Source organism: Chrysemys picta, chromosome 6 (genome assembly GCF_011386835.1).
Source record: "Chrysemys picta bellii isolate R12L10 chromosome 6, ASM1138683v2, whole genome shotgun sequence".
Classification (NCBI taxonomy): domain Eukaryota; kingdom Metazoa; phylum Chordata; order Testudines; family Emydidae; genus Chrysemys; species Chrysemys picta.
In genome coordinates, this window is record NC_088796.1 from 89,835,118 (window position 1) to 89,858,694 (window position 23,577).

The 23,577-nt window shown below is 41.7% G+C and overlaps 1 protein-coding gene across 5 annotated transcripts in view; it reads right to left on the reverse strand.

The window, feature by feature from the left end:
* The window catches only part of NTRK2 (neurotrophic receptor tyrosine kinase 2), a 270,677-nt gene that overhangs the window by 173,808 nt on the left and 73,292 nt on the right, over positions 1–23,577 (reverse strand). The window lies entirely within an intron of this gene.

Consider the following 23,577-nt stretch of genomic DNA (forward strand, 5'->3'; position numbering starts at 1 on the left):
GTTTATACAGTGTAAAATAGTCTCTTTCAAAGCAGAGATTATCCTTTGGCATAAACTATGAAATATAACAGTTCTGATCTTCATGGAGATTTACAATTTTTACCCTAAAGATAAAACTGCCTGAAAAGATGAAAACATTATGCTAAAGGAACAAGTGAGCTAGAGTTTGGTAAGGAAGAATCACTTACACTGTGTTTAAGGAAGAAAGCAAAAGATGAGCTGAGGATTTATTACAGTGAATGACCACAATGCCAAAGAATATTGTAAAAACCATACTGGAAGAAAGCCAAGGTGGATGAGGGAATATCTTTTGTTGGACCAACTTTTGTTGGTGAAAGAGGCACACTTTTGCACTACCCAGAGCTCTTCTTCAAATGCTTGCAGCTCAAAAGCTTGTCTCTTTCACCAACAGAAAACGATAAAAGATATTACTTCACCCACCTTGTCTTTCTACTATCCTGGAACCAACATGGCTACAACACTAAAACATACTGGAACAAAGGCAGACACTAATGTGTCTTAAATCATAGAAGATTAGGGCTGAAAGAGACCTCAGGAGGTCATCTAGTCCAAACCCCTGCTCAAAGCAGGACCAACTCTAACTAAATCATCCTAGCCAGGGCTTGTCAAGCTGGGCCTTAAAAACCTCTAAGGATGGAGATTCCACCACCTCCCTAGGTAACCCATTCCAGTGCTTCACCACTCTCCTAATGAAATAGTTTTTCTTAATATCCAACTTAGACCTCCCACACTGCAACTTGAGACCATTACTCCTTGTTCTGTCATCTGCCACCACTGAGAACAGCCTAGCTCCATCCTCTTTGGAACCTCCCTTCAGGTAGTTGAAGGCTGATATCAAATTCCCCCCACTCTTTTCTTCTGCAGACTAAATAAGCCCAGTTCCCTCAGCCTCTGCTCGTAAGTCATGTGCCCCAGCTCCCTAATCATTTTTGTTGCCCTCCGCTGGACTCGCTCCAACTTGTCCACATCCTTTCTGTAGTTGGGGGGCCCAAAACTGGACACAGTACTCCAGATGTGGCCTCACCAGTGCCAAACACAGGGGAATAATCACTTCCCTTGATCTGCTTGCAATGCTCCTACTAATGCAGCCCAATATGCTGTTAGCCTTCTTGGCAACGAGGGCACACTGTTGACTCATATCCAGATTCTCGTCCACTGTAATCCCCCGGTTCTTTTCTCCAGAACTGTCGCTTAGCCACTTGGTCCCCAACCTATAGCAGTGCATAGGATTCTTCCATCCTAAGTGCAGGACTCTGCACTTGTCCTTGTTGAACCTCATCAGATTTATTTTGGCCCAATCCTCCAGTTTGTCTAGGCCACTCTGGACCCTATCCCTACCCTCCACCGTATCTACCTCTCCCCCCAGCGTAGTGTCATCTGTGAACTTGCTTAGGGTGCAATTGATCCCATCATCCAGATACTTAATGAAGTTGTTCAACGAAACGAGCCCCAGGACCAACCCCCTGGGGCACTCTACTTGATACCCGCTGCCAACTAGACATCGAGCCGTTAATCACTACCTGTTGAGCCCAACAATCTAACCAGCTTTCTCTCCACCTTATAGTCCATTCATCCAATCCATACTTCTTTAACTTGTTGGCAAGAATACTGTGGGAAACCATATCAAAAGCTTTGCTAAAGTCAAGATATATCACGTCCACCACTTTCCCCATGTCCGCAGAGCCAGTTATCTTATCATAGAAGGCAATCAGGTTGGTCAGGCATGACTTGCCTTTGGTGAACCCATGTTGACTGTTCCTGGTCACCTTCCTCTCTTCCAAGTGCTTAAAAATTGATTCCTTGAGGACCTGCTCCATGATTTTTCTGGGGACTGAGGTGAGACTGACCGGTCTGTAGTTCCCTGGATTCTCCTTCTTCCCTTTTTTAAAGATGGGCACTATATTTGCCTTTTTCCAATCATCCGGGACCTCCCCCAATTGCCCCGAGTTTTCAAAAATAATGGCCAATGGCTCTGCAATCACATCAGCCAATTCCCTCAGCGCCCTCGGATGCATTGCATCCGGCCCCATGGACTTGTGCATGTCCAGCTTTTCTAAATAGTCCTTAACTTGTACTTTCACCAGTCACCTCTTCCCCATACTGTGCCGTCCAGTGCAGCAGTCTGGGAGCTGACCTTGTCTGTGAAGACTGAGGCAAAAAAAAGCATTGAGTACTTCAGCTTTTTCCACATCATCTGTCAGTAGATTGCTTCCCTCATTCAGTAAGGGGCCCACACTTTCCCTGACCTTCTTGTTGCTAACATACCTGTAGAAACCCTTCTTGTTACCCTTCACATCCCTTGCTTGCTGCAACTCCAATTGTGCTTTGGCCTTCCTGATTACATCCCTGCATGCTTGAGCAATATTTTTATATTCCTCCCTAGTCATCTGTCCAAGTTTCCACTTCTTGTTTCCACTTCCACTAAATGATACCGGGAAAATGTAATTAAGCCACCAAATACATTTAATGGGGTTTTGGTGATGGACAACTTTTGTTAGGGAATGGTAGAGAAGAATTGCTCATAATGCAGATCAGGCAACGTGTAGGAAAAAATGTAAACTGAATGAGGAAATGACAAAAGAGTGAAAAATACGTTTGACTATCATATACCAGACTGTTTGTACATGTGGCATTCAATGTTCTTTAAGAACACAGACCTGTAGTTGTTTTTGATGGCAGCAGAACAAGGAATTTAAAAACCTAAAGACCATTTTTTCAGACCCTTAGATCCTCATGTTCCCTTCTTACACCAAGGATGCTACAAACATTGCTGCTTCTAGTGAAGCTCTATTCCTTCATTCCACTGATCGCGAATAAACTTTCTATGGATTCAAGCAGGAGTAAAATGCAGTGAACCATATATATAGAAGGAATCCTAAGAATCAATTCATAATTCTGTTGGGGGTATGAAAACATGGTTTTAGTATTACAAACCAAAAGCAAAATTCCCCTCAGTAATATTTGATGCAGCTACCATCATCTGTATTGCAGATAACATTGCATAGACTGCACTGACATAGAACTTCCACTTATGTCAACGATAGTTTCATGTGTAGAATACACAATAGGATTCTGCAGAGCAGAAGAGGAGGAAGAATTTTGTCCTTATTCTTGGCTGCACTCCACAGTGTCAATCACCATGCCACATCTCCATCTCTCCTTTCTTTATGATTTGTGCAGCTGAACACCAGTTCTATTCAGCCATTCCTGTACATACAGAAATAACCTTAATATGGGTGAGTGGGAGAGACCTCATTTTGGTTACCATTATTTTAAATTTACATATTACACACACAGAAACTCACTTTATTCTTTGAAACATCTGCGGCTCACTGCTGTGAAGAAGGCCAGCTGCTGATGGAGTTTGTTATTTTATTATACTCTGATGTGTTTGCATTCAGTCTTGCGACCGTGTGCACTGCATGGGTCAGCTTTAGTAATCCTTTGGCTCCATGTTATCCACAGAGGTGTCCTGGCTAGTGGCCAGTCTGGCTGCTGCTGTGCTATGTGCATAACTTTGCATAGACTGTCTCATCTCCAGGTCTTCTGATCCTGCTGTGGCTGGGGATGTTCACCTCTAGGCCCTGCCTGCCTGCCTTAAATGTCATCATACTCACCCCAAGGCCACAGTGATTAATGCTGAGATGCAGTTTAAAGTCCTTCTTACAGCTCTCAGATGCAGAGTAGTCTGTGACCGCTCAGGCTCTCTGAGGAGCAACAGCAAGTGTCAGAGGAGCCCACACCCATCTGAGGGGTAAAGGGGGTCCTCCACAGTATGAGCACAGTTCTCTGCCGCTGGTCTCACTCTGGACTGCAGTGGTACCTACTGCACTGCAGTATGTTGCTTGTTTCGGCAACAGTGCAGGCCAGGTCCAACTGTGCTTCCTCTTGGACTAGTGCATCTTCCAGCTCCACAAAGGTAATAGCCAAGGCTAATCCCGCTCATGCAGTACTCTAAATGCACTTCACCCTTCATGCCCTGGGCCTTCCTCTTTTATCTGCTCTCCTCCATAGTCCTCTCTCGCTCAATTATGCCACTAACAATATTCAACCAGGTTTCTCATACCTGATAAGAGAAGACCCAGCTCTCCCAGAAGACTCAACATTCACATGTGCTGCTTCTCGCCCTGTGGTACAGGTTCACACACCTGCTGTCACTGGGAGCCCCCTTCACTCTTAGTATAGAGTTAGGGCTTGTCTCTACACTAGCCGCCGGATTGCTGGGCAGCAATCGATCCAGCGGGGTTTGATTTATCGCGTCTAGATGCAATAAATCAACCACTGAGTGCTCTCCCGTCGACTCCGGTACTCCACCAGAACGAGGAGTGCAAGTGAAGACACTGCGGTAAGTAGATCTAAGTACGTCGACTTCAGCTACGCTATTCACGTAGCTGAAGCTGTGTATCTTAGATTGACCCGGTGCGGTAGTGTAGACAAGCCCTTAGGCTGTCTAGTGCAGAGTAAGAAAAAAACCACTTAATTATGGACACTCTTGCAGTGGGCTCAACAGTGTTGTGGTACCCCCAAAATCAGAGTGTATCAGACATGCTGTTCAGGGCAACGTGATGCCAAACACTGTAACGCTCTGCCCATATTTCCTCCACTGCCAGCTGTGTACACAGCCTCCCAGCCACATCTTTCCTGTTCCTCTCTTTCTCCCCACCAGTTTGTTCCTCTCCTTGACCTTCTACCACAATGACAAAGCATATGTAAGAATTTTCCAATGCTCGCTTGCCTCCTATCCCTAAAAACCACCCTGCCCTCTTACCTAACAACCCAAAAGAGCACTGACCATGAATGACAGGTGAACGGATAGATATCTGTGAAACAGTCGTCACTTTTTGCATTAAGTTTCACTGCCACATCAGGCTTACATGTAATTCCATTAATTTCAATGGAATAATTCCTGACTTGTATCAGTGTGAGAAGAGGAAAAAGTCTATATTATTATTGGTATGACTGTAGTGAGCAGGGGCCCTAATAAGGAGCATGACCTCCATTGTGCTAGTTAACGTACAAGTAAGTGCGGGGCATGCTATTCTGCGCTGTGTCCTTTGGTGGAGCAGCACAGAACTCATAGTCCAGCAGGAGGGGATCTAAAGCGTCTAACATCACTTTTGCATATTCCCAATCCCTAACGGCTCCAGGGCAGGAGCCGTCTCTGGTGTAATTTAGACAGCTCTGGGGGATTCTCTAAATTACAGCAGCTGTCCAGCCTCTCCATGGAGCTGCACACTCCTCCCAGCCCCATGCCTAATATGCCCCTATTACAGGACTTGCAAGGGGATCCTCATAAACCAGCCTTACAGATGGCTTCTACAGTGCTTGTGCCAAAGGAATCCTCTGCCTGGCAGAACTGGGGCCTTTAGTGTCCCTTTTAGCAATTCTGTTCCTTTTCCCAAGTGTAAAAGGAGCCAGTGCAGGGTACTGGCTTTACATCTCCCATTCCTGTCCCTTCCAACTCCTCCCCCCTCCCCTTTTCACTTTTTCTCCTCTACTACGCAACACTGTATCCAACTCCCCTCCCCGCCTCCACACTGCTGTCATCTATCATCACCCAACTCTTCCCCATCAGCCTTCCTCTTTACTTTCAACTCCTAACTCTCCCTTTTCATCTCCCACACTCATCCATGGCAACTTCAACTTCCACATTTATGACCCATATGATCTGTTGGCTGCAGGTTAAATGAAGAAGAGGTGATGGGGAGGAAATCTGCAGCTCTCAGCCTCTCTGTGGCATCCAGTCGGGCTCTCAGCCCTCTCCTCCCTGCCCTCTAAGCTCACTGAGCACATGCTATTCAGATTTCTTCTCCTGCAATTCCATCCAAAACTCTCTTCATTCTGGCTTCCATCTCATGAACTCCACTGAAACAGCTCTTGACCTCTTCCTGGCCAAAACTCAGAACCAATACTCCATCCACATCCTCCTTGTCTTGTCAGCCACCTTTGACACCAATGAACATGTTCTTCTTGACATCTTGTCCTCCTGTGGCTTCCATGACAATGCCCTCTCCCTATATGACCTCTCTAAGATACAGCCTTTCCTATCCATCCACACAGGCTTGTCCAGGCTCTCATCATCTTGTGTCTCAATTATGGCAACATCCTTTTCTCCAGCCTTGACAAATGCCATCTTGCCCTGCTCATATCCATTCAGAATGCTGATGCAAAGATCACTTTCCTACCCTGTCGTTTTGACCACATCTCTTCGTATCCCTCCCCTTTCTCTATTGCTTCAAATATACGCTATTTGTCTTCATTTTCAAGGCCTTTCACAGCCTCTTTCTACCCTACCTATCATCTCTCATTCACTACTGAGATGTTGGAAACTCCTGTTTCCAACCAGCCAATGATATCCCTCATACTTGGGAGGAGCTTCCTATAAATATCCATAAAGCTACCTCATTATCCTCCATAAAACTCTCCTTTGCCACAATGCCTACAAAAAACTTGACAACAGTTAGGCCGCCGGTGCACGGAACTCACTGCCTATCATGCTGACCAATATGGTCTCAGTGTTTCCTTGTACTCCCCTATCCACCTGTTGTCTCTTGGTTTATACTTAGATTTCAAGCTCTTTTTGTTCTGTATTTGTACAGTGTCTAGTACAAGGGGTTCTGGTCCATTCAGTAATACAAACAACATAGCATTTTTCATGCCTGTCCAAAGCTTAATACGACTCGTGTTTTAGATCAGGACACGTATATCTGATTCAGCCCAAATTACTAATTTATCCTTCTTCTCTTTGTGAAGACACTTGAACCATTACTTTAGAGTCAAGCTCAGAAAATACATAACATTTATTGTCCTGCCAGACTAAGGACCAAAAGCATTGCTGTTGTAAATAGGAGCAGATCCATTTAAGAGGCTCTCCATCCATCTACACCAGTGGTGAATTTGGCCCTAAATCTTCAATCATAACAAGTAAATACTATTTTTCAGGTAGAGAAAACCAAACCAGGTGACTTTGTTAAATTGTCAAACTTCAAAAACAGACTCCAACGAGAGACTGCTGAGCTGGAATTGATATGCAAACTAGACACAATCAACAAAGGATTGAATAAGGACTGGGAATGGCTGAGCCATTACAAACATTGAATCTATCTCCCCTTATAAGTATTCTCACACTTCTTATCAAACTGTCTGTACTGGGCTAACTTGATTATCACTTCAAATGTTTTTTTTCTCTTACTTAATTGGCCTCTCAGAGTTGGTAAGACAACTCCCACCTGTTTATGCTCTCTGTATGTGTGTATATATATCTCCTCAATATTTATTCCACTCTGTATGCATCCGAAGAAGTGGGCTGTAGTCCACGAAAGCTTATGCTCTAATAAATTTGTTAGTCTCTAAGGTGCCACAAGTACTCCTGTTCTTTTTGCGGATACAGACTAACACGGCTGCTACTCTGAAACCTTTGTTAAATTGGATTCACAGAATTAAAATTCCCTGTATTTCTTTTTCTTTCTTTTACTACTTTTGTATATATGTTTTGCATACTTAGCAGCTTTTTTAAAAAATGAGACAAAACAATAGGAATGCCTCAGAACCATAACCACATCCTTAACAGTGAATCATGAAGAATAAATCCAAAATGAAATCATCCAAAATGACGAAGTTGCTAAATAAAAGATTAAAGTATGAACACACTGGAGGAACAAGAATATATCTGAATAATCAAAGAATCATAGAAATGAGGCTGGATTAAGTATACCTAGACCATCCCTGAAGGTGGCAATCCTGTTCTTAAAAATCTCCAGGGACAGGGGATTCCACAACCTCCCTTGCTAACCTGTTCCAGTCCTTAAGTATCCTTACAATTTAAAAGTTTTTCCTAAAATCTAACTTAAATCTCCCTCAGTCTACATGGAGAACAAGTGATCACAGTCATCTTTATTACAGCCTTTTATGTATTTGAAGACTTATACCCCCACCAGCCTTCTCTTGTCAAAATTAAACATGCCCAATTCACCCAACCTTTTCTTATAGGTCATATTTTTACAAAACTCTTATAATTTTTGTTGCTCTCTTTGGAACTCTCTCCAATGTGTTTAGATCTTTCTTAAGAGTGGTGCCCAAATGTAATGTAAATGTAATAATGTAAAGGTCTGTCTAATTATCAGTAGAAAATAATCCAGGGCCACATTTTGGAAGGGCTTCTTCAATTGCATACAACACTTCTGAGAGCACAGCCATTTGTATGCAGCAAAACCTGAACGTGCAGGCCCAGCTACATGCATGGATATGAACAGCTCAGTGCACACATACCTGAATTGTGCACAAAGGCCCTGATTCAACAAGGTACTTAGGCACACACCTAACTTTAAGTACCTGAAAAGCCCCATTAAGTCAACAGCATGGACTTTGCTGAATCAGAGCAATAAAGATGGATTTTTGCACATGTAAACAGACACATTCAGATATAAGTGCAAAATTCAATGCTCTAAATCACTGCAAGTATTTCAGCTAGTAAGCTATTTAAGATCAAGCACCATTCTATTATACCTTTCACATCCAGAACCATGTGTGTTCTTGGCACAATGTCGAGTTAAAAGACCAAGATTCAGATTTAGTTGTATTTAGGTGGAGGAGAGGGTTTAATTTCCTGTGTTATGCTGGTATTATATAAACAATCTCATAGATGGGTACGAAAGATGACATAACCAACCACAATTACTGCTATTATATCATGCTGGTACTATATAAACAATCTCATAGATGGATATGGAAGATGACAACCAACCACAATGGCTTTGTCTACTGCATAAGGAATCTATACCACCTCTCCACAAAAGAGGTTAAATCCCCGCCCCCACCCCATCAATATGCTCACAGAGCTTGAGTCTTATTTACAGTAAAGCCTCTTTACACTGCTTTGGCAGTATACATGAAAATCAAGCCCACAATCTCTCTATTATGAAGAGAATCTCTACTCACAGGTATGCAATTAGATATTTCACCATAACACCATCTTTAGAGACTAACAGTCTATTGTGTGCAGTGCATTTAAAAAAATTAAAAAGGACTTTATATCAGTTTTAAACACTAACAACCCATCAGTTTAATTATGAAGTAATAGTAAATATCAAAGGGGCTGAAGTTCCCATCATAACTGAGGTTATCCTAGTTAAATATCCCTTCCAAAATTTGTTAATATTAATTATAACAACTCTGGATATTCTTGATATAAATGTCCAATCTGTTTTTAAATCTTGCTAAATTCTTGGCCTCAGTGACTTCCAGGATTTTTGCCACTCATTCCATTTCAGCTGAATACTGATAACCCCTAAACCTCTGATACACACCAATACCATCACGAAATGTCAGTTGACTCTCACTTAGATTAGTGCAAATTGAAAGCCAATAGAAGTTATGCTAGTGGAAAGCTGATATAAATGAGAGGAGTAGGCAGTGCAGAGTTTTTAACTGAAATGTTTAGGGAGTCATTACTGTAGAAACTGCCATAACTTTGTTGCATTTTACTACGCTTGGAAGAGAGTAAATACATGCTTTTTAAAAAAAAAAATCATAAAAAGGTCACTCTTAAGAGGGAATGATGGCTCATTGCATGAAGGAGTTTGCAAAGCTGTATACTAACCAGCCACAATAGCCACCGAGAGATAAAAAATACCGGAGGTACCTATGCTTTGGCTTTTTGGCAAAGAATGTTTTATTAGTGTAAAGAATAAGGAACTTAAAGAACACTGAGAAAGGAAAACAGAGAAACTGCACACCGCACACTATAGCAAAATGACAGTATTAATGAGAACATAACACCATGGTGTCAAAAGAATCTTAGCCAAAGATATGTGAAGTATAGTAATGAGGGAAATTGGGAGGCAGCATTCTCTACTGTGTAAAGCGCTGGACTGGGAGATGTAGGTTCTATTGCCAGTGCTGCCACTGACTGGTTGGGTGATCTTGGGTAAGTTACTTTGCTTCATTGTGCCTCTGTTTCCCCTCCCATCTTTTATCTGTCAGTTGTGCTTAGATTGCAAGTTCTTTGGGGTTGTCTCTCTCTCTCTCTCTGTACATTTATAAAGCACCTAGCACAATGGGGCCCTGATCTTGAATGGGTCCCTGATGCTTTCATGTAATAATATAAATAATAATAAGGGGAAATGGGTGGACTGAGAAAACCCCATATTTAGGAGAAAAAATAGGAATGACTATTCGAAATATAGAAAACAAAAAAAAATGTGGTGTATGCAGGATTTTACTTTACAGTGATTCAGCTGCAAGAAGTCACAAGAAATCCTCAAGAGTCTAGCACTGGACAGAAGTTTGCAACTACTGCCAGCTAAGACGTTGGTGCTTTAGTTTAGCCCACAAGTAACTACAGCATAAGAGCAGGTCAGCAAATGACCCACTGGATCTGACTTTTGAAATGAGGTGCTGTTTTTGGCATATTTTCCCAAATGGCACAGTAAAAAGTAAAAAGACTGATAGAGTGGTGCTTTAATAGTTGGGGGAAGGGATGGAGGGGAAGTTAGCTTTGGGAAGGTTTTAACCTGGAAAAAGGAACATTTCGGTGAGACTGTTGTGATATTATACAGATGTACTAGGTCTGAAATATCCATTTAATGCTCTTTCACAAGGCTAATGGAAAAATAGCTACTGAAATATACACACTGATAAGTGCAAAAGTAGTAGTGGTATTTTAGGTAATTAGTTCCACCTGCTAAAACACTAACTGTGGAAGCACAAATACCAGACTCCAGGCAAAAGCAATAAATAAAAATAAATAATGTTTTGTTTTATTTTCCTTTTGAACCATATTTTGCAGCAACATCACAAATCAGAGATATCAACTTTTGGAAACAGAAAATAGCACACAAACATGGATGGGCTCAGGCCAGAAGTCCTTTCTAAGAAACACTCCAGCCACAGCACCAGTTCTAGTGTTTGATTAGTCCTCAGTTACTCCTGGGAGCACTCAATCTCCATTAACTCAATTAACTGACTTTATGAGTACTTTTTTTTATTATTTTAATTAAAATGACAATATCCACTGTCCACAGCTGAAGGTAAATTTCTGATGTGTTCTAAAAGGTCCGTTGGTCTGTGTGTGTGTTGCGTGTAGGGGCATTGTTAAAAATCTGGGGACAACAAGTGAATGTTAGAAATATATGCACAGACATTCCTAAAGCTTGTTGTGAATCTGCTACATTCACAGGTCCCACAAGGCTTAAATATACTATATCATTACATACAATATTTCCACTTCCACATTTGGAACTAGCTATATCACTGAATACTACAGTAGCCAGTTCTTTCTTATTAAAGCCAGGTCTATTTTATGCTTTTTATAATATAAACAGGATCCCACCTCTCTTTTACAATGTGTAGCTACCTAATGTGCATTTACAAAGGAGGAGGTTAATATTTAATATTAATACACAGAAGTCAAGGTCTTTTAGCCTCAGATTTAAGGGCTGGTGACAGTTCATACAATAGCTGCATAGTGAGGCAGAATTATAATTCTTTGTGGACTTGCATATCTTAGGTACTGGTACTTGTATGGCTTGTGTTACCATAGTATCTGAACGTATCACAGTCTGTAATGAGTTTATCCTAGTAAAACTCTTGTGAGGTAGGGAAGTACTATTGTTCCCATTTTATAGGTGGGGGAACTGAGACACAGAAAGAGAAACCAACTTGTCCAAGAGCACACTGCAAGTCTGTGGCAATGCACAGAACTGGACCCAATTCTCTCGAGTCTCAGGCTAGTTCCCTAACCACCAAACCACTTCCTCCCTTATTGTGCACAGCACACAATGCCTTATGGGCCTTAAAACGTAACAGCTGCATCTCTGAGTTCTCATGCATACCATCCCTATTTTCCATTTTGCCAACTGACCATTTAGAGCATGAGGAGGACACAGCCTGTCTAGCTGTCCACAGTGCAAATGCTAATTAAAGCTTCAGGGAAAGTATTTGGTAATCTGTGGAGGACATGAAGGATATTTCTCTGACATTTTAAAAACACTTCTTACATAGCTTGCCTTACTACATATTATGCCCCAGGGCATTCAGCTAAGCCAGACAGTTGAAGAAATAACAGTGGCATTAACCTTTGACATTAAGAATAAAAATAACCCAGAAGAAATAAGACTTCTCTCAGTAGTTACTTTGCCCACTTTATTTAATTATAACATTATGTTTTTTTCAGAGTGCCAAATAACTTGAACAGAACAGCATAAGGAGATTCCCCCCAAACACCCCATCATTATTCCTCTTTCCCCAGTCCACTTCCCTTTTCTTTTAATTAATCAATCTCAGAAAGAAATAAAATTTGATCTCATTTTCCTAGATCAGCTTCTCAGTTCCATAGCGGAGGCATCATTCCTCTCTTGTTTCAGAAATCAGTAAAGCGAGAAGCATTCAATGAGACAGAAAGGTGCACGGAACAGAAAGAAGAGAGGCTGGGAGAAAATTGCTTGAAAAATAAAAGCAAAAATGAAAGCATGAGATATACATAGGCCAGACAGAGTGGGTGGCCAAAGAGACAGAGTTGGATTGGTAGTGGCACAAGGAGTTTTCTGAAAAATAAATTCAGGGGTGAGGCCACCATGCTCTTTCCTGAGGTCATAGAGCCCTGTGTCTTCATTTCATCCCATCTCTCTCAGCAAATCCGCAGTTATTTTATGTCAGCAACAGCTGAATGATTTACAGCACATTAATCCAGCATATGGGCCAAAGAGACATCAATGCCAGGGCTGCCTGGTTGCAGCCCAAGACAGAATTTGGGTATAATTTTTAAGGTTAGTAAATGTGAAGGGCTGAATTGTGTGCAGTCTGAGAGAAGAGGCAGTGCAGAGGTGCACCACTCCAGTGGAGGCAGGAAGACAGGCAGAGCAGTTACTGTGTCATTGACAGGTGTGGCCTGTGCTCAGCCACCCACATAAAACTAGCTTTGTCTACTGATCCAGGAGGAGACAGGGGCCATAGCAGTGGATCTGGATTCATGAAATGCCTGCACACTTGTTTCCAGCTTCAAATTATGTAATTACAAAACTGAAACTCATTCCAATTTATAAATCCAGCATATAATCTTATGTATTTCTTAAGCTCCATATGAAGACATTAATTAGCATAGGGGCCCTTCTTGGCCCCACTCTGCTGTCATTAGCCTAAGAAACTAATTCTGTTTTTGTTTTCAATACTTAGGGTTTCCACTATTTCCCAAAAATTAATAATCAGTGCTATTTTTAGCATAATCATTGAATGGCATATTGATGTCTCTTCTGGAGATATGATGGCACTTAGTCAAATGCCAAGGCTGTCCCAGTCATATTGATCGCTAACAGTGGAAAATACATGTCAATTTGTGTGTCTGAGATCAGGAAGGGTCTAGTAAGTTCAGATAAAATCTTATTTGAACCTTTGCCTGGAATTGAAACCAAACCCAAACTGAACTTTTTTGGAGGTTCAAGTATAGTTAACTTTTTCCTTCATTATTTTTAACTTCTGTGAAATTAATTTAATTTTTGTACTTCCCAGTTCCATCCAAGATAGCTACAGAATTGGTGAATATTTCATCAGTGATTGTTGTGCAGTATTTCTTGCTCATTCAGAAACAGGAATTACCAGAAATCTTGCAAGAAAATCCATTCTTTGAGTTCTAGCCCAACTTCCAGTGTCAGGAGTTGAAATATTATGAAAATGGGAGCATTTCCAGACCAGCCAGAAGCAAAGAGTGTTGAAACTCTTGTTAATAAAGCCTATTACCATGGCAGCTCCGGACCAACATTGCCCAAGAAGTCTGGATAGTTCAGGTAAAGTTCAAAAAAGCATCTGAACTTTTTTTTTTTTTTAAATCCAAATTCTATCTCTGAACTTCTGAGATTCACGCACCACTAGTTAGAAGTAAATTTAAATCAGTGCAACTTTCCTCTGATTTCACTCTCACTACTATAATCAGGACTAGTTCCAGTGAAGTCAATGGAATTACAATGGCATCAAGCAGCTCTAAAGAGATAATCGTGTGCATTTTACAGAGTGAGCTATAAAAGTTAATCTCCGAGTCCAAGGTGACTATTTCCTAGTGATGTGAAATTCAATACTGAATGCTTTTACACAGCCACAACAAAAAGGGTACTTCACCGTAATTAGATTGTGGTCTTCTGGTGAAGGAATTGATAAATATCCGATATGGCCAGGCATTACAGAACTTTATGCACCAATCTAATCTAAGAACACGGGATTCCCAGACTCAGAAACCATGAAAGAAGTTGACCTGCCCAAAGTTTGACAGAGAAATTAGGACAATTCAATCAATCAGTACACAGACAGAATAGAGATTTGTCATGTGTGGGATAACACTGAGGAACAAGAAGGGAAAAATCCAGGCCACACAGGCAGGTATTGCAAAAGCAGCAGAGCAATATCTTGAGAAGCATAAATGTGTGGTCCCCACTGAGACTATTCAACAGCGTCTGGTAGACATTTCTGAGGTGATTTTCGTGAAAGATTTAACAACCTTCAAACAACATGCATTTTATTGTAACCTTTTGGCATTAAACTCTATATAATTAGGCCCAGATTCTGCATCTAAAGAGCACTCAGCACAGCTCAGAAAAGGGGGAGGGGGTGCAAAGGTGATTTTAAGCCACACCTGGGTCCTCCCCTGAATCTGAGGCCAATGAGTGCTGGGCCAGTTCCCAAGTACAATTTTGAAACTGCTGTAAAGTGCACCTGCTGCCAATAGCCCACAAGGACCATTCTACTAGCTGGGGATCACAATGGTTTAATGACATTGAAGCCACAGCCTATTTCAACCAGCCATACAATCTTCAGCAGTGGTTTGGAGGGGTGTTGCAAAGGAGGTGCTATGGTTTCTCAGTGCCTTTCAAGGATGTCCTTTCTACAAAGGAAATCTCAAGGGGCTAGATCTGCTGGATTTATGTCTTCTTTGCAACAAAGCACATTTAAATGCACAGGAGAGTTGGAGCCTTTTTCAAAAAATTAACTTAAGACCATAAGAATGACCATACTGGGTCAGACCAATGGTCTATCTAGCCCAGTATCCTGTCTCTGATGGTGGCCTGTGCCAAACACTTCAGAGGGAATGAGCACAACAGGCAAATTTCAATGATCCATGCCTCATCCCACATCATCCAGTCCTAGCTCCTAGCAATCAGAACCTTAGGAACACCCAGAGCATGGAGTTATATTCCTGACTGTCTTACCTACAAGCCATTGGTGGATTTATCCTCCATGAACTTACCTAATTCTTTTTTGAACCCAGTTCTACTTTTGGCCTTCACAACATCCCCTGGCGCCGAGTTCTACAGGCTGTGTGTTGTGTGAAGAAATACTTCTTTTTGTTTGTTTTAAACCTGCTGCCTATTAACTTCATTAGGAGAGCCCTGATTCTTGTGTTACGTGAGGGGGTAAGTAACACTTCTTTATTCTCTTTCTCCACACCATTCATGATTTTATAGACCTTGTTCATATCCACCCCGACCCATCTATTTTCTAAGATGACCAGTCCCAGACTTTTTAATCTCTCCTTGTATAGAAGCTGTTCCAGGCCCCTAATCATTTTTGTTGTCCTTCTCTGTACCTTTTCCAATTCTAATATATCTATTTTGAGATGGGGTGACTATAACTGAATGAGTATTCAAGATGTGAGTATACCATGGATTTATAGTGACTTAGTTTCCTTTGCATTTCTTCTTTTCTCTTTCCCCATTTGCTTCCTACATTCCATTTCCCCCCCATAGTACCTGTTCTCACTATGATTGATTTTATTGTGATGTTTAATTATGAGCTGTAATCTCTTCTGTCTTCCGCGTTGCCTTCCATCACATCTTTTTTATCCTTTCCCTGCTTTTTCTGCCTACTGCGCTCTCTGTAATTCCTTAGGGATCAGTTTGTAGCTGGCCCTTATGTGGGTGTGCTAGTGTCAGGGGGAGCAAAGACCCTTTCTCAATTGCATGACCTGTATAAGAGCAGGCCACAATTGTGCCACTGAGCAATAGGGCTGCACTAGGATTTTTACTCCCCTGCAGCTCTGAGGGCATGGTCTACCCTAAAGAGGGCAGAGAGGGGGTGGGAATTGGGAACCTGCACTTCATTACTTTCTTCATCTAACTGCACTTTGGCTATAGCTACACTTGCAGATGTAGAGCGCCGGGAGTTAAACCAGCCCTTGGAGACAGCAGCAGGGAAAGCACTGCTGTGTGTTCACACTGTCAGCTGCAAGCGCAGTGGCATGGCCACATTAGTAGCTCTTGCAACGCCACAGAGATAGTGCATTGTGGTAGCTATCCCAGTGTGCAAGTGGCTGCAGTGTGTTTTTCAAAGGGGGGGGGTGGAGTGTGTTGTGTGTATGTGGGGGGAGAGACAGTGTTTTGGGCGGTAGAGAGTGTGTCAGCATGCTGTCTTGTAAGTTCAGACAGTGGCAGGGGAAAGGGGGAACCCCGACATCAGCCCCCACCCCCCACCTCTCTTTCTCACACACAAACGCCTGCATTTGCAGCAGCAGCATTCCACAATAATGGTTTGCTTTGTCCCGGAGCAGATAAGCATGCGGGCTGTCAGAAACAGAGCTTTGAAAGGGGATCTCCACATGCCTGCAGCCGAGTTCAAAACAATGACCAGAGTGGCCTATTGACTTCAAGGGATTATGGGATGGTTCCAGAGGCCAATCACAGTGCAGTAATGGAACAAGTCATCCACACTGACACCCTGGCGTTTCAGCCAGGGCTCAACAAGCTCTTGCTTTTTGTGGAGGTGGACTACCAGGGGCGCTCCAGCCGCGGAGTCCAGGCGCTCTCAGTGCTTTGCCAGTGTGGACACCTCAGGAGTTAGGGTGCCTGGGGCTGATTTAATGCACTCTGTAGTGCAAGTGTAGCCAAGCCTGTTATCTAACTTGGCATCATAGTACCAGACCCACAAGGTAAAGCAGCAGAAGTGGTGGGCAAAATCAAGAAACACAGTCTTGAGGAATATGAACTAAACCCAATAAGCCATAATAGCGAAGGGAAGGTGTGATGGGGTGCATATCCCACGCAGGCCCTGAATGAGTTAATGTGGGCCTGAGAGGCCAATGATGCTATCTAGCTGCCCCTGGAGGGTGGGCCAGACTTAACTGAACATTAGTCCCAGCTTGGGAAGGAGCTGGGTGGTTAGAGGAAGGTCAGGGCAGAAAGGGGCTACTAGTAAGGAGAAACGCTACAGCCACTCAGCGTAAGGGGAGGAGCATGCCAGCCCTTGGATTGTGGGGTTGATCAAGACATAGAGGACAGTCTAGAGCAGCAGAGGCATGCTGGTAAAATAAGGTGGCTGCCAGCTAAGCTCCACTAAGCTGAAGGGTTGGTTTTGTATATATTTTTTTGGACTTTGGTTAAAAAAAAGAAACTGTGGCCCCAAAAGGGGCAGATCTCTGTAAAGTGGTCAAACAGGACACTTATGGCTGGACTTGACCAAAGGACAGTGGGGGCAACTGAGGCAAAAGGGTGCTGCAATGCCACACCCAGCCAGGAGAGGGCATGTTAGGGCAGCAATTTTGCTACTGGAGAGAGAGCTATGACTGCATGAAAAGGCTTCTTTATATCCTTATAGAATGGTTGATGGGCCAGGGGTCTGTGTAAAGTCCTTCATATGCCATTTTTGCCAGGGATCAGTTCATAACAACAAACACCACCACCACCACCACTTTGCACTTTTGCCATACAATGCTTTGCATCCTCAACTTACAAGCATTAACAAATTAATCTTCCAAAACACCCATAAATGTCACCATCCCCACATTACAGAGGGCGATGCAGAGGCAGATAGTTTGTACAATTTGCCCAAGGCCACTGTGGTGGTCAGTGTCACAGATGGCATTGGAACAATGATGTAAAATAACATCCAATCTCTGATATCAGCCAGCTCCCTTCTTTTGCTTTTACATATGTGACCCTCAAGGACATCACAGATTTGAGCATGTTAAATTTCTTCCTAAGTCTTATGTACGAATCTCATCGCCACCATACATCTTTAGTTAAATCTGCTTTGATACATTTTAGTTAACAGTCATAGAAATAAATAATACTAAAGCAATTTAAAGATGTTAAAGGGATTGAATCTCACAGCACCCCTGTAAAGCAGGTATAGTCAGCATTACTACCATCACCAACACAGCATAGATGGGAAAACAGAGAGATGGAAAGTTTAAGTGACTTGATGAAGGTTGCACAGCAAATCTGTATCAGGCCTGAGAAAATAACCCAGGTATCCTGCCTCTAAATCCCATATTTTGAGCATGGTTCTTCTAAATTATTTGGCATACAAGACAGAAAGTGTCCATAATGGGCTCTTTGAATGCTTGTTACAGATACATAAAGAGCTCGAAAACCTAATCATGTTTTGTAAATTACAGATCTTTCCCAAGGAGGAATTACATAAAGCTTTTAGTTGTGCATCAAATGGAGTACAGCACTTCCCTTGTAATCCTGAGATTCTTCCTTTAGTTCACAGGAAACAGAATTGCTTGATCCAGGGTTGCATTAATATTGAGCAGAATAAAAATAAATTGTATATCTCCCCTTTTCCCTAACAGTCCTTTAATCCACTTGCTTAGCACATTCTCAGCTCTCAAGAACACAAGCCAGAGTAAAGGATACAGACTTTATTTTGAAATAAAGATATTTTGAAGTCACACGCTGCTGTGACCCTGCCCCACCCCCACCATGCACAGAAAAGTGATATACATTCAAATGGAGAACACAGTGAGCATCTGCTCACAGACAAGTAGGGGATAAGAGACCCCTCTCCCTGGCAATGAATGCTCTTTCCACAGGAATGTGCAAAAAGAGCCTGCACACAATTTGTCATATATACAGAATAGAATGACAAAGCAGCCCAATCACCCCATTATTTAAAGTCATAAATATGATTAGCTGAGCAAATGAGGGTTAAAGACTTTTAACTATAATGGATGGATGATACATTGTGTCAGAGAAGCTGTTACCACAAGTGCTGAATGACAATATTGGTGATTTAAGGCTTCTTTTATTCATATGGTTGTACAGCATTTTTTACTCAAACTAAAATATCATAGATAAAGGCGAAACATGTCACAACCAAAGCCAAGTTCCTAGCGGTGCTCTCCTGTATTATCTTTAAACTGAAGTACAAAATGTAACAAGAGTTTGTCAGCAAAAGTAATATACTCTGGTAAAAGACAGAAAGCTTTTTAAGACAGTGGACAGTAATATTGTTTAGAAGATTTTTTTTTAAACTTCAAAAATTGTAAAGAAGGCTCAAGGTCTGTATAGAAGGGTTGGTGAAGTTACTCAGGAAAAAAATCACCAAGAAATAGATGAGAAAAAACATTTTCTTTACCTATATGTACGCAGGCACACAAAATATGAGGTCTTGTTGGACTGATAACTTGTAGTCAAGCTAGTGAAAAAACATAACAGCCTGGCAGTCTGTTTATGACAAATTTACATACAGAAGCCACTATAATCTACTTGCAAGAGCTTGAAGGTCCAGCATTTAAAAAAATGGATAAATTGAATCAGTTGTTATATAAAGGTCATTGACTTATTCATGAAATTGATGCATATTGTTATTTGTTCAGACTGCAGACTTCCATACATACTCTCATGGGAGTGTAAAAATCATTCAAAAACGCATTCCCTGTTTAGGATGCATGAGGTATCTTGAGGAGTAAAAGTAGCCTTTGGAGAGTGTGCTACCAAGCTCAGACTTGAGAACTGTTCTGGCACTGCTTAAGTACGATAGGAATTTCGGACTCAATTTATTCCCTTTTCTTTGGAGTATAGCACAAATCTTAAAGCACTGACAGCAGCTTCACACACACACAAAAATCCCTCGCCTCAAAGGAATTAAACATACATATGCTTCCCTCAAATTCTGTCAGAATCTATTTATTGTTTTCTTAAGAAGGTTCCCGTCCTCACCCCCTTTCTGGTTCCAATAAAAGTCCCATTTGTGTTTGACCTTTACCAAAGAGCAATTCTCATAATACTGAGGTCTAATTATTTGTTCCCCTCCCCAGAGTTCTTAAAGAGCAAAGAGCATTAGGAACCCCAAGTATTGTCTTTGTGACGTGAACACCTCTTTGGCTTGTTATCATGTTTCTTACTGCTAACAGCTCCTCCTTGTCTGTACAAAAATATAAATTCAGTACAAAAAACCCCCCTTAATTTTGGTTCAAATTGGCATATATTTTTGAACTCTTTGTTAATCGAATTATGCTGTTTCAAATGTGACCCTCTGAGTTTTTGCCTATATCCAGGATTTAATTGCCAAATTCCATCAGATTTCTTCCTCCTTTTCCATTCTCTCAGTGTCATGTTGATACTAATTAACAATTGCAAAATTAAAAATGGGTTTATTTCCCAGCTGGTCACCTTACTTGTATTTCTCTTCCAATGGTGCAGGTAGACTGAAAGGAGGCCGGAAGTATTCTTCCATAAATCTCCTCAGTAGGGCTCATGAACTCACTCCAGCCCTCTCTGTTCTAGGACCCTGGTGCTCTTCCAGTTTTATAAGATGGATATAGTCAGACATACATCCGTCACAAGCATTTTCACATCCTCCAACAAGCATGCAAACCAAGAAGTTGCACAAGACCAATGCACAAATCTTGATGACCCTACTAGTAAATATATTCAAGAAATTAACAACAGGTTTCTTCAGCTACACTATAACCCTATGTGAGTGTCCAAAGGTCTCAGCCCCATGTTCAGAAAATGTACAGAAGTCTAGGACAAAGGTGATCGCATTTAGAGCCATCACTAAAAGAAATGGCTATTACAACAGGAACGCACATAGGTTTTATCAGATATAAGTGCATTTACACGTTTAGTATTGTAAGTATAGAACACATGAAAGTTAATAGTTGTAGTGGGGAGAGAAGAATATTCACATCTGGCATGCAGTGCTGATTATATTGTGTGACCTTCAAGAACAGAATGCCAAGCAGCCATATATTTTAATTTCCGAAGTTAATCATCAGGACGTTAGGACTCAGCACCTTCCTATAGTCTAAGAGGTAGGACACGACTTGAAGGAGAAATAAGACCAAAGTTGGCAGCTGTACTTCAGCACAACACAATCCCCAACTTCAACCACAGTTCACTTCACTTACATGGTTGATAGGGTTTTTTTGGTTCTCAAATCTACTGCAGAGCTATTTTACTGTAATCTGGAAAAATAACAGCATGGCACAAACACCAAAATGTTCCTGTTCACCATCTCCTCTCAGTTATGTAAAAATAAATGAGAAACCCCAATATAAGTTGTATAAAACTTTGCTGACAGAGATACAGACTGAGCAATACATTATGGCTTTAAGCCACTGGCTATGGTGCACAGGGAGCGTTTGTGGAAAAACTAGCCCCGTGGAAGTTCCCAGAAGCCCTGTACATCAGACAGGCACAATCACGCCTAGGAAATCAGGAGGAACGTGCCCACCATGGCAGTCTTTGAAAGTGTTTAGCATGTGCTCACCTGGGTGAGGTCAGTGCTGCTGGACCAGGGGGAAGCTCCAACCTACCCCTTTCTGTCCCTTTATGAGGAGGCTAGCATCACCTTGTGTGCTAGTCTCACAGCATGCTTGGGTTCCTTGCCTGTGACTGCCTCCAGCCCTGAGCCAGGGCACAGAGTGAGTTGGATATGAATGATCCTTGCACATACAAACCCAGGGAAACTTTAGCCCTAAGCAGAGTAGGTATTCTGTTGTACTGGAAATGCTGCTGATACTTGCTGACTGCAAGTAAGGCATGAATTTCACTCCTCATGGGGAGATATTGCCATACTCCATGCACCATTTTACACTGGACTCATACCGCTGACATTTGGTGGAACATATTTTCCCCATTTGCAGATGCTAGCTACATTGGAAAGGATCATTTACTTCTCCTTTCTGCTCATTATCAAGATTAACTACATGCCTTCTTTGGGTTTTTTTTGTTTTTTTTCTGGACCATTGTTTGAGGAAGGGTGGAGAGAATGTTGAATGATGTGGTGGTTGAGGGGCTTGCATTGTGTTCCCTCAAGATTACAGAAAAAGGAGAAAAACCCTTTGTGTATCCCTGGCCTGCATCATTCAGGAAGTTCTCTCTGGTGAATGTAAAATGCTCACAGAAGTACTTGGGAAGACATTCATTTGAAAAGATGATTTTGCCGTGTTTAAATACAAATTTTCCACAGCAAATTGAATATTTCCTCTTGGCCCAACTAAAACATGGATTAAAATGCACCAATTGTAAATTGACTTTTCCTCATTTGGGGACCAATTCCAATGGCAAACCACCCACTGATTTCAGGAGCAGCAGGTTGGTCCTATTGTTTACAGGACAACTTTAAATTTTTAATACTGTGTGCTGTGACTGGTGCTTACTGAACAAAATATAATCTCGCCACTGTTACCTTTCTTCCTTGCCCCCCAAGCCCACAACTAGTCTATCTTCACTTGTCTCCCATTATATGCTTAGACTGCAAGCTCTCTGCCGCAAAGACTTTTTTTGTATTACGTACATGTACAGCATCTAGCACATTGGGGACCTGATCCCTGATGGATCCTCTAAGCACTACTGTAACACAAACTAATGATGATGATAATGGTAATAATTTGAAAAAGTGTCTCTGAAGCTTTGGGCTAAGGATAAACCCAAGTTGCTAAGTTCAGGTCTGAATGCAAACTTCAAAGTTGGAAGATGTATGGATCAATTCAGGGCCATCTTTATTTTGAAGAATGTGGTCCTTTTCTGATGGAAACCTTCAAGGGCTTGTTTACAGTTAATTATAAGATTTCAAGATTACAAAGTGTAATCTATCAATTGGTATTTATTTACAGTAAATTAATCCTCAGAGTAAAAGTCCCTACCAGGGACAGTCATTTGAGGGAGCGTACCCAAAGGAGTGAGCATTTTAGTTTGGGATCCAGAACGGTTTGCTATGGTTTGCTCACTGTTTCAATTAACAAAATAAAAATAAACTCCATGTTGAAGTTGCCACAGTTTCAAAATTTTACTCAGTGACTCACAAAGAAAGAAGTCCTTACACAAGTCCTTACACAAACATGCTCTAGGCAGGTTTGTAGCTAGAAAAGCACTTATGCCATAGTGCAGATTGACAGGATTAGTAACTTATTGACTAATTTTGAAAATAAATGAACTTTTCTTACCTCTCCCAGATGGGAGATTAACTTGCTAGTAAAGAACTTCTTCAAACATTAGTATGGACAAATAGTAACATAACAAACATGCTATTCCAAGGACACTTTTAGAATCCAAATGCCAGAGATCTTACCATCCCTCCCTACAATTTGGCTCCAGCTTTCTTGTTCTTTCCCAATGCAACCCAAGTTGCTTCAGCATAAAAGAAAACATACTCCAAACCTTCTTTCAGTCCAACATAACTCTTTCTACACTTTGAAACGTTACAGCTTTGTCCTTCAGATTTCAAATCCCCAATAAGGCCCGTGAGGATTCCACAGACTGGGAATAGTGTGCATGTATGTGAGGAGGAGGTGTATCCTCTCAGGCCATATGTCTGCTGTTTTTCACTGAACACAGTTCTTCTCCA